The sequence below is a fragment of the Raphanus sativus genome, chromosome 2, assembly GCF_000801105.2.
Source record: "Raphanus sativus cultivar WK10039 chromosome 2, ASM80110v3, whole genome shotgun sequence".
NCBI classification, from domain to species: domain Eukaryota; kingdom Viridiplantae; phylum Streptophyta; class Magnoliopsida; order Brassicales; family Brassicaceae; genus Raphanus; species Raphanus sativus.
The window spans coordinates 19259021-19273973 of record NC_079512.1 but is presented as its reverse complement, the minus strand read 5'-3'; positions in this window follow the sequence as shown (position 1 = coordinate 19273973).

The window sequence follows — 14953 nt, the reverse complement described above, 5'->3', positions numbered from 1 at the left end:
TGTAAAGAAATTTTATTTGCAAATATGTTTCTTAATAAATATTTAATATAATTTCTTTTCGAATGAAATCTAACAATACAAATATTTATATAAGCTTCTAGAACCATAACAGTAGAAGAGAATATATATATAATTACTATCGATTTCTGTTATAAAATTAAATCATGTTGTTTATAAAATAATACTAAACAAATATTTAAATTGGCAAGTGTCTAAATTTTTTTTTTCTAATTCAAATTCATTAATAAGTGAAATGTGATGATTTAATATATAAGATGGCAGATGAATAAAAGCCCAAAGGACATACAGTTAGAACTTAGAATGAACAACTTTCAGATATGGTAAAAGTCCCACATTAAAAAATTTGAACATAGATAAATTACGAAAAATGATAAAAGTCCCACATTAAAAAATGGATGTTATCAATGGTTTATTTTGTTTTTTTCGTTCAAGAAAGATACAATTGATCACAGATCGTGTGAATATGAAATTTCATTATATATATCATTTACATTAAATCATTTAATATATAAAATTATAAATATGTTAATTTCAAAATTTCCATTGAAAAACAATTGAGATTTTAATATAATATTATATACATATATATATATATATATATTAATATTAGTTGAATTAAACTATATATAACATAAAATACATAAATATGTTAATTTTGAATTTTTCTTTGTAAAATTATAGAGACCTTAAGATATAAGATGTTATTAAGTTTTCCAAAAATATTTGAAAATATATACAAATAGTTTAAAGTACATGTTTAAAATAGTTAGATGATACTCAAAATACCAATACTTCAAATATCTATTGATTTCTTATCTGAATATTGAAGCTAAACCAAATATTATGTTAAGTTTAAGTATTTTAGCTTTAATTATACACATTTATATGTTATAAATAATTCTATTTTTATATTTGAGAGATTTAAAGTATATATGATTTTTTTAAATGGGTTATCTGAGTGCAAATTCAAACCGAACCCGTAGATCTGAACCGGATCGAACTCACCAAAAAATTGGAACATAACTGAACCGAACCAAATGGTATCCGAATGTCCACCCTAAATCAAATGTACAAAAAGTTCTTGATAACAAAATATGTGCTAATTGTAATATTTAAATCTATACTAATAAAAGTAGCATTTTGAGGCTCCAGAGAGCGTCCACATCGTTTTAAAGACCCTATTCGAAAAGAAGCCACGTGGCATAACTAATATTATTACCTTATTATGTTACTTTTACATTTTTTGAAATATTGATATAATGAATAGTTTTACATTTTAGTATTACTGATAAACAGAATTTCGAAAATAAAAGTAATATGTAAATACACAAATTATAAATGGAAATACTAAATTAAACATATGTAAAATATATAATTTTGAAAATAATAAATAATATGTAAACATACAACATTACAAATGGAAATACTACATTAAACATATGCAAGATTACAAAATATATAATTGCAAAATAATAAATAATATGTATATAATAAATAATATGTAAAAATAATATTAATAAGTAAAAAATTCTATACTAATAAAAGTAGCCTTTTGAGGCTTCGGAGAGCGTCCACATCGTTTTAAAGACCCTATTCGAAAAGAAGCCATGTGGCATAACTAATATTATTACCTTATTATGTTACTTTTACATTTTTCAAAATATTGATATAATGAATAGTTTTACATTTTAGTATTACTGATAAATAGAATTTCGAAAATAAAAGTAATATATAAATATACAAAATTATAAATGGAAATACTAAATTAAACATATGTAAAATATATAATTTTGAAAATAATAAATAATATGTAAATATACAACATTAGAAATGAAAATTAAACATATGTAAGATTACCATATATATAATATCGAAAATAATAAATAATATGTAAATATACAAAATTTTAAATGGAAATACTACATTAAACATATGTAAGATTACCATGATATATATAATTTTGAAAATAATAAATAATATGTAAATATACAACATTAGAAATGGAAATACTACATTAAACATATGCAAGATTACAATATATATAAGTGATGTTCTCACATTTCAAGTGATGTTTAAGCATTTTTATTTTGTTCCATTATAAGTGATGTTCTCACATTTCTAGATAAAATTTAATGTCAATTGAAACTTTCAACCAATTATAAAATACTACATGTTTTTCTTATTGGTTAGACTGATTTTATTTAATGCAATTTTATGTAACCAAGATAAATTGCATAGAAATTTGTATTTTCTTAATCTTTGTGTAGAAACCTTAAACACCACTTAAAATGGTACAGATGGAGTATGTAAAAATAATATTAATAAGTCAAAAATTCTCTTGAAAGATGCCAGGTTGCATTATTATTAAAAATGCAAAATAAATAAAAAAGTAAATATAAGATATAAGGAAAATTAAATAATAATTAAATATACAATATAAAAATAAAAAAATTACATTAAACATCTATCTGAAAACTTTATAATAAAATAAATAATAAGTAAATATACAATATAGAAATAGAAATATTACATTAAACATTGAACTGAAAAATTTATAATAAAATAAATAATTAGTATATATTCAATATAAGAAATGAAAAAACTACATTGAACATCTATCTGAAATGTATACTTTTACATTTCTATTATTTTTAATATTTTATAAGTAAATATACAATATAGAAAAAATAAATAATAAGAAAATATACAATATTAAAAATAAAATATTATCTATCGTAATCTTAAAATAAAAATATACAATATAAGAACAAATAAATAATAAGTAAATCTACTATATAAGAAATATTACATTAAAGATCAATTGTAATATTATCATTTGATATAAAAGCAAAAAATTAGAATAAATAAATATACAAAATAAGAAAAATAAACAATAAGTAAAATATATAATATAAAAATGGAAAACTAAATTAAACATCTATATGAAAATGTATAGTAAGATAAAGAATAAGTAAATATATAATATAAAAAATAGAAATATTACATTAAACATCTATCATAATATTAGGTAAGTAAATACACAATACAAGAAAGAAAAAATAATAAGTATATATACAAAATAAGAATAGGAAAATTACATTAAACATCTATCTGAAAATATATAGTAAAATAAATAATAAGTAAATATACAATATAAGAAATAGGAATATTACATTAAACATCTATCACAATATAACCATTTGATATAAAAGCAAGAAAATTAGAATAAATAAATATACAATATAAGAGTAAATAAATAATAACTAAATATAAAATATAAGAAATTGAAATACTATATTAAACATCTATCTGAAAATATATAGTTTTACATTTTAAGTAAATATACAATACATGAAATGGAAATACTACATTAAACAAATATCTGAAAAATGTATAGTTTTTACATTTTTATTATTTCTAAATATTTTTATGTAAAGAAACCGGTTATCTCTCTCTCAACCACATCGTTATAAATGTCTATCTTACTCATATGACAGAAAGAGCTATGAAGGTGAAATAGTCAGAGGTACACATATTTTGTAAAAGATTCTCACTCCAAAGAATCATTTTATCTGTAATAGTCTCAGACCATCCATTTATTCTTAAAAAAGACAATTTCCAATAAGAGTATGCTATACAATGACCATAAACAAAAGTCAAAGACAAAGCTTAAATTAGTTACTTTATATTTGCCTAAACCAGTTTTCAGTTATGGCCAGCTATATATTGCTCTCTCAAGAGTAACATCACGTGAAGGTTCAAGTATTTTAAAAGAAGAAAAAGACTCAGCAACTGGAGTAAACAATATTGTCTACAAAGAAATCTTCAATAGTCTCTCCAGTAGTAAGGTCCGCAAATCATAAACAAATATATATATATATATATATACATAAAAACATTGTATATGTCTATTCACTATACATGTTTCTAAATCTGACGAGTAAAAGTGAAATAACACGGACGAAGAAAAAATGAGAAGAAGACAGAATGCAGGGATGAAAGAGATCCTCTTTTATATAGGAAAATATGCTTGGAAGTTCATATACAGATAGTAAAGAACTAACTTACAGGAAGTTTTTCTCATATGACTTCATCACTCATATGATGGTAAATAGTATTTAAAAATAACTAAGAAACCAAGTCTAGATCTACCATAAACAAAAACACCAACCATAAACACAACCGTGATTAATATTAAAAGTTAAAGAGTATATCATACTGATCATCAAGATTTACATAGAGTAGGATCTCAAAAACAACAAGCAGTGGCGTTGCCATCACATAATGAAAAGGAACTCACTGCTACAAACCAGAACTTTAAAAATTACAAAACAACATGATGTTAAGAAAAAGCAAAGGTGATATACACAAAAGATGTCATAGATGGAGCAGACAGTGAAATCTACCACGAGAAATCATAGTATGAAACAATTACAATTGTGTAAATATAAATCTGCAAAAAGAGCATAGTCAGGATGATAAAAACTTATACTTTAGACATCACTAAACACACAAAAATCCAATTTTTATAGTTTGTACCCAATACCCTTTTTGACACAGCTCGCAATTCAAAATTTCATTGTGTGAAATTGGAGATTTTGCGCAGAAAATTTCAAGAGGCAGACAAGTAAAAGAAAAGAAAATGATTTGTTCTTAGCGGAAAACGGTTTTTTCAAGTCGGAGAATGATGAGTTTCCATGACAGATGATGACAAACTTAGTCTACGATAAAATATTTTTACTTTTTTGTGTATGACTGTGTATAAAAGTGAAGGACAATTTTAAAATTAACATTAGATTCAGATTATTGCTATAACTATTAGCTAGATGTTTCTTTGGTAAAAATAATCGAAGTGACATATTGTTAGAAGCTAAATTAGAACAAACTAAAAAAAATATTTTATGATTTGTAATTTGATTTGTAAAATAATTAGATTATATTATCTAAATTTATGATTTATAAAATAAATAGACAAATTTTACGTAATAAAAATAAATTAATTTAATTTTTATCTAAAATGAATTAAACATTTTAAATATATTTAAATAATTTGTATATTTGTTTACCCGCCCGTAGGGCGGATTTAATCCTAGTACAACATATTTTAAAGAATTCACTCTGCGTAGGACGCGGATTATCATCTAGTTAGTTGTATATAACATACCTGCGCGGATTATCATCTAGTTAGTTGTATATAACATAATCGATGTGGCAGGTATGTAGCTATAGCAAACTTCCCATATCGTAGGCAAGCTATAATAGGTAAAGTGAATAAAGTGGCTGATGCGTTGGCTCAACAACCCGAAGATGCCATGCAAAAGGATCTTTCAGATGCAACGAATAATCTAGTAAACTTTGTGAATATTGTTGCCAAGCCTTACCGAGAAGAGGCTCAGCTGAGACTTGATCGTCTTTTAGGCATCCAGAAAGAACTATCAGATATTAGAAGTAAATTACAGTTGCTACAAGTTGAAATCGATAACCTTCATGTATTCAGATGAGACTTTAGTATCCCCCAACAAGATGTCATTGACATTGTTCATTGGGGACCAAGTGTATGTGTTGTCATAATGAATAAGACGTACCAGTTTTGAAGAGTGAAATGGAGTCAGTTTTTTTGTAATGCGAATTCAGTAGATGGCATGGCACTATGGTTTTATGTTTTGTACTTATTTTCAGATTGTATTGTGATACAAGTGGATTGATAAACTGGAAGGTCAGCGAGGAAATATTCTTCTATTCTTTAACCGGTACCTCACATTACAGGTTTGTATATTAGTTGACTCGTTTCTCTGAGGATTTTAATATTCTTCTGGAGTACATGAATAGCTTGAATACATTCATATTGCTATCGGTTTTCCACATAGAGCATCTTAACTATGTTGTTAATGTACTAATCTTTTGACTTAATTAATTAAATATGTAAAAAGGTCTTAGTATAGGTTTCGATCTTATTGTATAAAACTTCGTTTTCAAAATCACTAATTAACATGATTGTGACACATGTCAATTATATATTTAAGATTGTGATATGTGTCAAAAATATGATACAATTATCTTTCGTTAAGGATTTAAAAGAGATTTAGGAAAGTAAAATTTACATTACAAAATAAGATCTTAGAAAAGTAAAATTACTATTACATAGTTTGTTTTACATTATAATTGAAAGAAAATATTTGATAATAATTTTCATTATTAAAAAAGTTCTAAAGAAAAAATAATTGTAAAAAGCTATATGAAAATGATGTTTACAATTAGATAGTCTTTTAAAATTATATATTGTTTAAATATTTGATAGTAATTTTTTTTTAAAAGGTATAAAAGTAACTGTAAAAATCTATTTGAAAGTAATTTTTTTAAATATATATATATATATATATATATATAATTTTTGGTTTCAAAGATATTAAAGAAAGAGAATTATTAAAGATAAATATTAACTCTTAAGCAAAAATATCAAACAAAATGAATTATAAAACCCTACAAGTATAATTAATTATTTAATAAAATCATATAGAAAAACTAACTATGAAATAAATAATATTCCTTTTTAAAATTCTAAAAAAAAATTGTAGAAGTATTCTTATTATTTCTTATAAGTAACTAATTTTCCTTTTCTAATAGATATTTGTATGTTAAAAAATTTATGACAAAAACAAGCTACAAAGTTCACATATATATTTAGGTTTAAGTTACCTGAGTATTTTTTTTAATTACTTGATACAACTTAATTTTTTTCTTATCTATTTTTTTTGAACACCACATATATTAGAGAATCATTCCCGGAAAACTTAGGGAAGAGCAAAGGTAGCATTACAAAAGGCAATTTTCTTAAGCGAATCTTTTTTTTCTTATCTTTATTACATCTTATGGTATTTATCATTGTTCAGAGGATATGTGACAAAATCACTTCTCAAATAATGTATATGATATATATAATTAATAAACAATTATGGAAATAAGTTAGTTGAATAAAAATATCAAATAAAACCCAATTATAAAATAATTAATTTTCCTTTTCTAAAAGTCTAAATAAAATAAAACAGTAAAAGTAATCTTATTTTTTGTATAATTAACTAACTTTACTTTTAATAATTTTGTGTTAAAAAATTATAAACCAAAATGAAAAACATATTTCACCCGATATGATTGTAACATATATCATCAGTTAAAACAATTAAAATATGTCATTATGTGAAAATAACTTTTTTTCCTAAAATCCTAAATAAAAGAGTTATAAAATATTTTTATTTTTAATCTTAACCAAATAAGATTTTTTTTTTTTAAATCTTGACCAGAGAGAATTTTACAATTTGACTTAATTGTGATTTGTACTTTGAAAAATTATTGATAAATATGATACTAAAAATATTAATTAACAAGAAAAGTTGTAAAAATATTACTGATATTGAGAAAGTCTAATCTTGAAAATGGCAACTTTTAAAAATATTTAATATTAACTGGAGATAATTATTTGATAGTAATTTTATTTTTTCTTAATCCTAGATAAAATAGAATCGTAAAAGATTATTTAATATTAATTTATTTTTATAACCTTAAAAACTGTAAAAGAATATTTGATATTTGTTTTCCTTTCTAAATATCTTAATCAAAAGAGATTTGTATCATATTTTTAAGTCATAACTAAAAGAGAATTGTAAATAATTATTGATAATATTTAAGAGAGAATTTGAAGATGAATATGATACTAAAAATTATACACTTAATGAAAGAACTGAAAAATAATATTGATATAAATTGTAAAAATATTACTTTTTAATTATTTATTAGAAACTAGAATTATTTATTTGATAGCAATTTTTAAAAAAATTCGAAAAAGAAGATAAATTGTAAAAGTTTATATAACAGTAATTTACCTTTTCTACATCCTAAACAAAAAAAAAGTAAAAAAGTATTTAATAGTATTTTTTATATTTAAATTGTAAATAAAAATGAGATTTATAAAATATAATGTGTTCCCTTTATAACAAATCCTAACATAATAAAATTTTAAAAACTTATTTAATAAAACATTCAATTATTACATAAGATAGTGTACGACACTATTTGACTTTCAATTTTTTTCCTTCTATAATAAGAAAATGTATAGTTTTTTTCTCTAATCTAAATACAAATTTGACAGCAATTCATCTATAGACCATGATTTTAAAATACATATATTAACATAAACTTATGTATAACAACTTTCCTTTAACTATAAATTAAATCTCACAAAGCATATGTAAAACAACAACCATAAAACTATGATAAAATAATTTTTCTGTTTTTATTAAATTAAAAATCAAACAAAAACCGTTGCAACACAACAGGCTAGATAAGAGGAGTAATTCTCAGGATATGCTAGCTATAATTTCTAAAGACAAAAGTGCATAAATTTCTTTGAGAGAGTTACACAATCAGACACATTTGTCTTTTCTACTACACAAAAGAACACATTGTGTTTGCAGCATACAATAGCTGAAATTGAGGTTTAATTTTGACACTTTTACTCTTAAGCTAAGTGGAGCGTTTCACGTGTGAGTTGTAAAGTTAGGAAATAGTTACTTTGGTTTTGCTAGTTTAGTTAGATAGATAGTTAGACAATAAATTAAATTGGTGTTAGGTGTATAGGAGAGTGTGATGTCATGTGAGCCACACGATCCAAAAGTGTCTATTTGATCTAATGGTTGTGTTTTAATATTACATGTTCGAATAAACGAAGCAAGTGCGAGGAGTTAATGCATTTTGGTTGTTGTTGAGGTTGCCGAAGATGGATTAAAGGTTTTTGCAGTTTCCGGGAAGATACATGAGAGAGGTGGGGATGAAAATTCCAAGGTTAGTGGTCGGACTGGGGTTCTTGAGTGTATTGTGGATGGGACTCTCGTAGTTTGTGTGACTGTTGTGGTGGTCGGGTGTGTTGTGGATGAGACTCTCGTGGTTAGTGTGATTGTTGTGGCGGTCGAATGAGTTGTGGATGGGACTCTCGTGGTTAGGGGAAGTGTTGTTGTGGTCGCGGATGTTGTGGTCAAGGCCCTGGTAGTGAGTGGGTGTATGGATGCCGGTGGTGGCACCTTTTCAATCCAGTTGGCCGAACTAGTTCTTGTGAAATAAGAACTTATACGTCCTGGTAGAAGCATGTTTTTTAATTGTCTGTTTTGGTTGGAGTTTTTTTTAAGAGGGACATTTTACTTCAAGTGAACATGTTTCTTCTCTGCGATTTAACGAAAATCAGAGACTCGGATGAATTTCCTCCACACCATAGACTCTTGTCGAAAATTCTTTGATCAGCTATAAGCTCCTCATTTAACATTTCCACTATGTGGACAGAGAATATGTGTTGTGGTTGTGGTTGTGTGGGACTTGGGAGGAGTGGATGGTGTTGTTGTGGACAGAAGACATGTGCATGTGGTATATCAAACTCCGAAGTCTTTGTGAAGGAGAAAACCACTAAATGGTAAAGCCATATCTATAAGTATGTTCCTTCTTCTCTTTTGAGAGAAGAACTAACACCAGGAATGTTATGATTAAAAAAAATCAAAAAGGAGGAACATGGATCTGAACAAAAAAGATGGAAGACGCATTCTTGAATTTCATTTCTCTGTAATATTCAGAACAAAAAAACAAGAGTTGAGATTTTGGACATGGAAATCAAACAAACAAACATAAGTAAATTTGAAAGGCAAAAATCAAGTTTGCATTTTAAAAAATTTGGTGAAAGCAACCAGAAACTACTGATATTGAGAAAGTCTAATCTTGAAAATGGCAACTTTTAAAAATATTTAATATTAACTGGAGATAATTATTTGATAGTAATTTTATTTTTCTTAATCCTAGATAAAATAGAGTTGTAAAAGATTATTTAATATTAATTTATTTTTATAAAACCTTAAAAACTCGAAAATAATATTTGATATTTGTTTTCCTTTCTAAATATCTTAATCAAAATAGATTTGTATCATATTTTTAAGTCATAACTAAAAGAGAATTGTAAATAATTATTGATAATATTTAAGAGAGAATTTGAAGATGAATATGATACTAAAAATTATACACTTAATGAAAGAACTGAAAAATAATATTGATATAAATTGTAAAAATAGTATTTTTTAATTATTTATTAGAAACTAGAAATATTTATTTGATAGCAATTTTTAAAAAATTCTAAAAAGAAGATAAATTGTAAAACTTTATATAACAGTAATTTACCTTTTCTACATCCTAAACAAAAAAAAGTAAAAAAGTATTTAATAGTATTTTTTTATATTTAAATTGTAAATAAAAATGAGATTTATAAAATATAATGTGTTCCCTTTAAAACAAATCCTAACATAATAAAATTTTAAAAACTTCTTTAATAAAACATTCAATTATTACATAAGATAGTGTACGACACTATTTGACTTTCAATTTTTTTCCTTCTATAATAAGAAAATGTATAGTTTTTTCTCTAATCTAAATATAAATTTGACAGCAATTCATCTATAGACCATGATTAAAAAATACATATATTAACATAAACTTATGTGTAACAACTTTCCTTTAACTATAAATTAAATCCACAAAACATATGTAAAACAACAACCATAAAACTATGATAAAATAATTTATTATTTCTGTTTTTTATTAAACTAAAACATCAAACAAAAACCGTTGCAGTACAACAGGCTAGATAAGAGGAGTAATTCTCAGCATATGCTTAGCTATAATTTCTAAAGACAAAAGTGCATAAATTTCTTTTCTACAAGGATTGGTTCGAAAGTTTTAAAATCCAGAATTAGTGCAATAAACCTTAGTTAAAGATAGATAGAGTAAGTGCGGCTCCACATCCAACAACGCCTCCTGCAGCGGTTAAGGTTGCTATACCGGGGCCACGGGAGAGCCACGGGAGAGGCACCTGAAGATCAGTTTGCACAAGTGGTCAGCTTCTTTGTAAAGAGGAAGATTGGCTACTCCTTCAGTGATGGCTTTTTCGTTCTGCAGACAAAAATATAATAGCAGGTGAGGTCAGAGAGTTAATATTATTAGCTTTAGAAGAGAGGCATTATTACCTTCATCCTGAAGATGTTCATAACATTCTTGACAGTGAGAGTATCACTAGACGATGATGATAGTTTGAGGGAATGATCCTTCCATTCGGCTACAAGCTTTTTAAGAAGAGCAAAGCAAGCTTCAGGATGCTCTTTGTAGAGAAGATCCCATTGCTTAAAGCAATCAACGTTTTGTGTCAAAACAGTGATGGCGATTGCTGTAGCTTCACTGGCTAGAGCAGGATTTCCTGTAAAACAAGCAAAGGGAGGTAAATTCAAATAGAACGCCACCAAACCGAGAGAGAGAGAGAGAGAGAGAGAGAGAGAGAGAGAGAGAGAGAGAGAGAGAGAGAGAGAGAGAGAGGGAGAGAGAGAGAGAGAGAGAGAGAGGTTTGGTTTGTTGCCAATACCTTGTCCACCAGCTAATTTCAAGGAAAAAGCGAATATCTGTTCCAGTGCGTTTGCACTAGTAATAATATCATCTGGTGCAAGGGCCACTTCCTTCAACAAGGGATAAATTTCCTCAAACCTCAATGTTGCCTCAACTCTAGCGGATGGAGCAGGGAATGTAAGCCGCACCAAGATCTCAAACGAACAAGGTGGAATCAGCCTCCCTTCAGGCGTAACAGCTCTGTTTAGGAGTACAGCCCGAGCCTCCGGATACGAGGACAAAATCCTGTTTAAAAGAAAAAAAACAAGATTTTAGACATACAAGCGGAGGAAGGGAGGGAGGGAGGGAAAGGAGAAAATCTTAAAAATGTACTTACATCTCAACAAACTGCGGGATGAGATCAATGGACTGAGAGGTGTAGCACTCGTCGTAGTTAGCAACTAGTGGCAGCAAGTTCCACGCCCACGAATACAAGGCAGCAGGTAAATCATATTGGAAGGCCTGTTACCATTTAATCAAAAAAATATTGAGAAACTTGAACAAAACACACTCTCGGTTGCATAAAAAAAAAGATTTATCACAATTAACCTGAGCTATCATCCAAATTAGAAGCGGGAGCTTGTCCTGGTCATGATATGTAGGTGTCTGCCTCAGCTCTTTCAAAACGAGAGTCAAAGGATCAGGTTTAGTACGCAACACCATGGCTAACACAACAAATGTTGCCACCTACAAGTTAAGAAAAACGAAAACAAAAACATTGGAGTCAGTCAGTCAGAGTCGAAACAAAAGAGTTAAAAAAAAAAAAAACTGAACCTTATATATTTCATCATGAAGATCTACAACTTGGACAACTCCAGGCCGCCATTCAGTGAGAATGAGATGAGAGGACGACCGTACAAAGCCAGTTAGTGTCTTGAGCGAAATACTTCTGAGGAAATCGAATGATATTTGGTGGACAGGCGTAGGAATAAGAGATATCGGAACCTTGCAAAAGAGAAAATTATCAGCTATGAAGAAGATTTACTTTTAGATAGATGATGATTCAAGAAAACTCTAACTCACATGAATGAGCTTGGATAAAGGATACTCCTCGAACATGTCGCAACAAGATACAAAACAATGCAAGCTAATTAACGTTAGATACAAAATCTCAGTTGGTGCAAATGTTGCTTCGTTAGTGATAAAGCGGGTAGGTTTATTCGCACAAAATCGTAGAAAATCACCAAACGTGCAATTACATTCATCAACCACCAAATAAATGTAAGAATCAGTCAATATAACATCATGGAGCTGAAGTACCCTTTTGGAGAACGCCTCGGTTTTGTAGTGGTTCTGTCTCTCTCGTTCAGCAGTAGCACGAGCTTCAGTTGAGTTTGCAATCCGTTTCACCAGTACAGCTCGACCCTTGAAGGAACCTTAGAAGTATTCACCTTGATCAGCACCCACATCAAGCTTCTTATCGTACGAAATGGACAAACAGTGTGCATCTCGAAGATCCTCTTCCATCACATCTCACGGCTTAAGGAAAATTAGGGTTCTAGAATCTAGAATCGGAGGATAAAGGGGGGGGGGGGGGGTTTATGTCGCGACAAAAAACAAAAAAAGTCGGAGAAAGTGTCGCGACAAGATACAAAACAATGCAAGCTAATTAACGTTAGACACAGCAACTCAGTTGGTGCAAATGTTGCTTCGTTAGTGATAAAGCGGGTAGGTTTATTCGCACAAAATCGTAGAAAATCACCAAACGTGCAATTACATTCATCAACCACCAAATAATTGTAAGCATCAGTCAATATAACATCATGGAGCCGAAGTACCCTTTTGGAGAATGCCTCGGTTTTGTAGTGTTCTGTCTCTCTCGTTCAGCAGCAGCACGAGCTTCAGTTGAGTTTGCGATCCGTTTCACCAGTACAGCTCGACCCTTGAAAGAACCTTTGCAGTATTCACCTTGATCAGCACCCACAACAAGTTTCTTATCGTACGAAATAGACAAACAGTGTGCATCTCGAAGATCCTCTTCCATCACATCTCACGGCCTAAGGAAAATTAGGGTTCTAGAATCTGGAATCGGAGGAGAAGGGGGGGTTTATGTCGCGACAACAAACAAAAAAAGTCGGAGAAAGTGTCGCACCAATATACAAAACAATGCAAGCCAATTAATGTTAGACACATCAGCTCAGTTGGTGCAAATGTTGCTTCGTTAGTGATAAAGCGGGTAGGTTTTTCGCACAAAATTGTAGAAAATCACCAAACGTGCAATTACATTCATCAATCACCAAATAAATGTAAGCATCAGTCAATATAACATCATGGAGCCGAAGTACCCTTTTGGAGAACGCCTCGGTTTTGTAGTGGTTCTGTCTCTCTCGTTCAGCAGCAGCACGAGCTTCAGTTGAGTTTGCAATTCGTTTCACCAGTACAGCTCGACCCTTGAAGGAACCTTTGAAGTATTCACCTTGATTAGCACCCACAGCAAGCTTCTTATCGTACGAAATGGACAAACAGTATGCATCTCGAAGATCCTCTTCCATCACATCTCACGGCTTAATGAAAATTAGGGTTCTAGAATCTGGAATCGGAGGAGTAAGGGGAGTTTATGTCGCGACAACAAACAAAAAAAAGTCGGAGAAAGTATCGCGACAAGATACACAACAATGCAAGCTAATTAACGTTAGACAGAGCAGCTCAGTTGGTGCAAATGTTGCTTCGTTAGTGATAAAGCGGGTAGGTTTATTCGCACAAAATCGTAGAAAATCGCCAAACGTGCAATTACATTCATCAACCACCAAATAAATGTAAGCATCAGTCAATATAACATCATGGAGCCGAAGTACCCTTTTGGAGAACGCCTCAGTTTTGTAGTGGTTCTGTGTCTCTCGTTCAGCAGCAGCACGAGCTTCAGTTGAGTTTGCAATCTGTTTCACTAGTACAGCTCGACCCTTGAAGGAACTTTTGAAGTATTCACCTTGATCAGCACCCACAGCAAGCTTCTTATCGTACGAAATGAACAAACAGTGTGCATCTCGAAGATACTCTTCCGTCACATCTCACGGCTTAAGGAAATGAGGGTTCTAGAATCTGGAATCGGAGGAGAAAGGGGGGGGTTATGTCGGAACAACAAACAACAAAAGTCGGAGAAAGTGTCGGGACAAGATACAAAACAATGCAAGCTAATTAACGTTAGACACAGCAGCTCAGTTGGTGCAAATGTTGCTTCGTTAGTGATAAAGCGGTAGGTTTATTCGCACAAAATCGTAGAAAATCACCAAACGTGCAATTACATTCATCAACCACCAAATAAATGTAAGCATCAATCAATATAACATCATGGAGCCGAAGTACCCTTTTGGAGAACACCTCGGTTTTGTAATGGTTCTGTCTCTCTCGTTCAGCAGGAGCACGAGCTTCAGTTGAGTTTGCAATCTGTTTCACCAGTACAGCTAGACCCTTGAAGGAACCTTTGAAGTATTCACCTTGATCAGCACCCACAGCAAGCTTCTTATCGTACGAAATG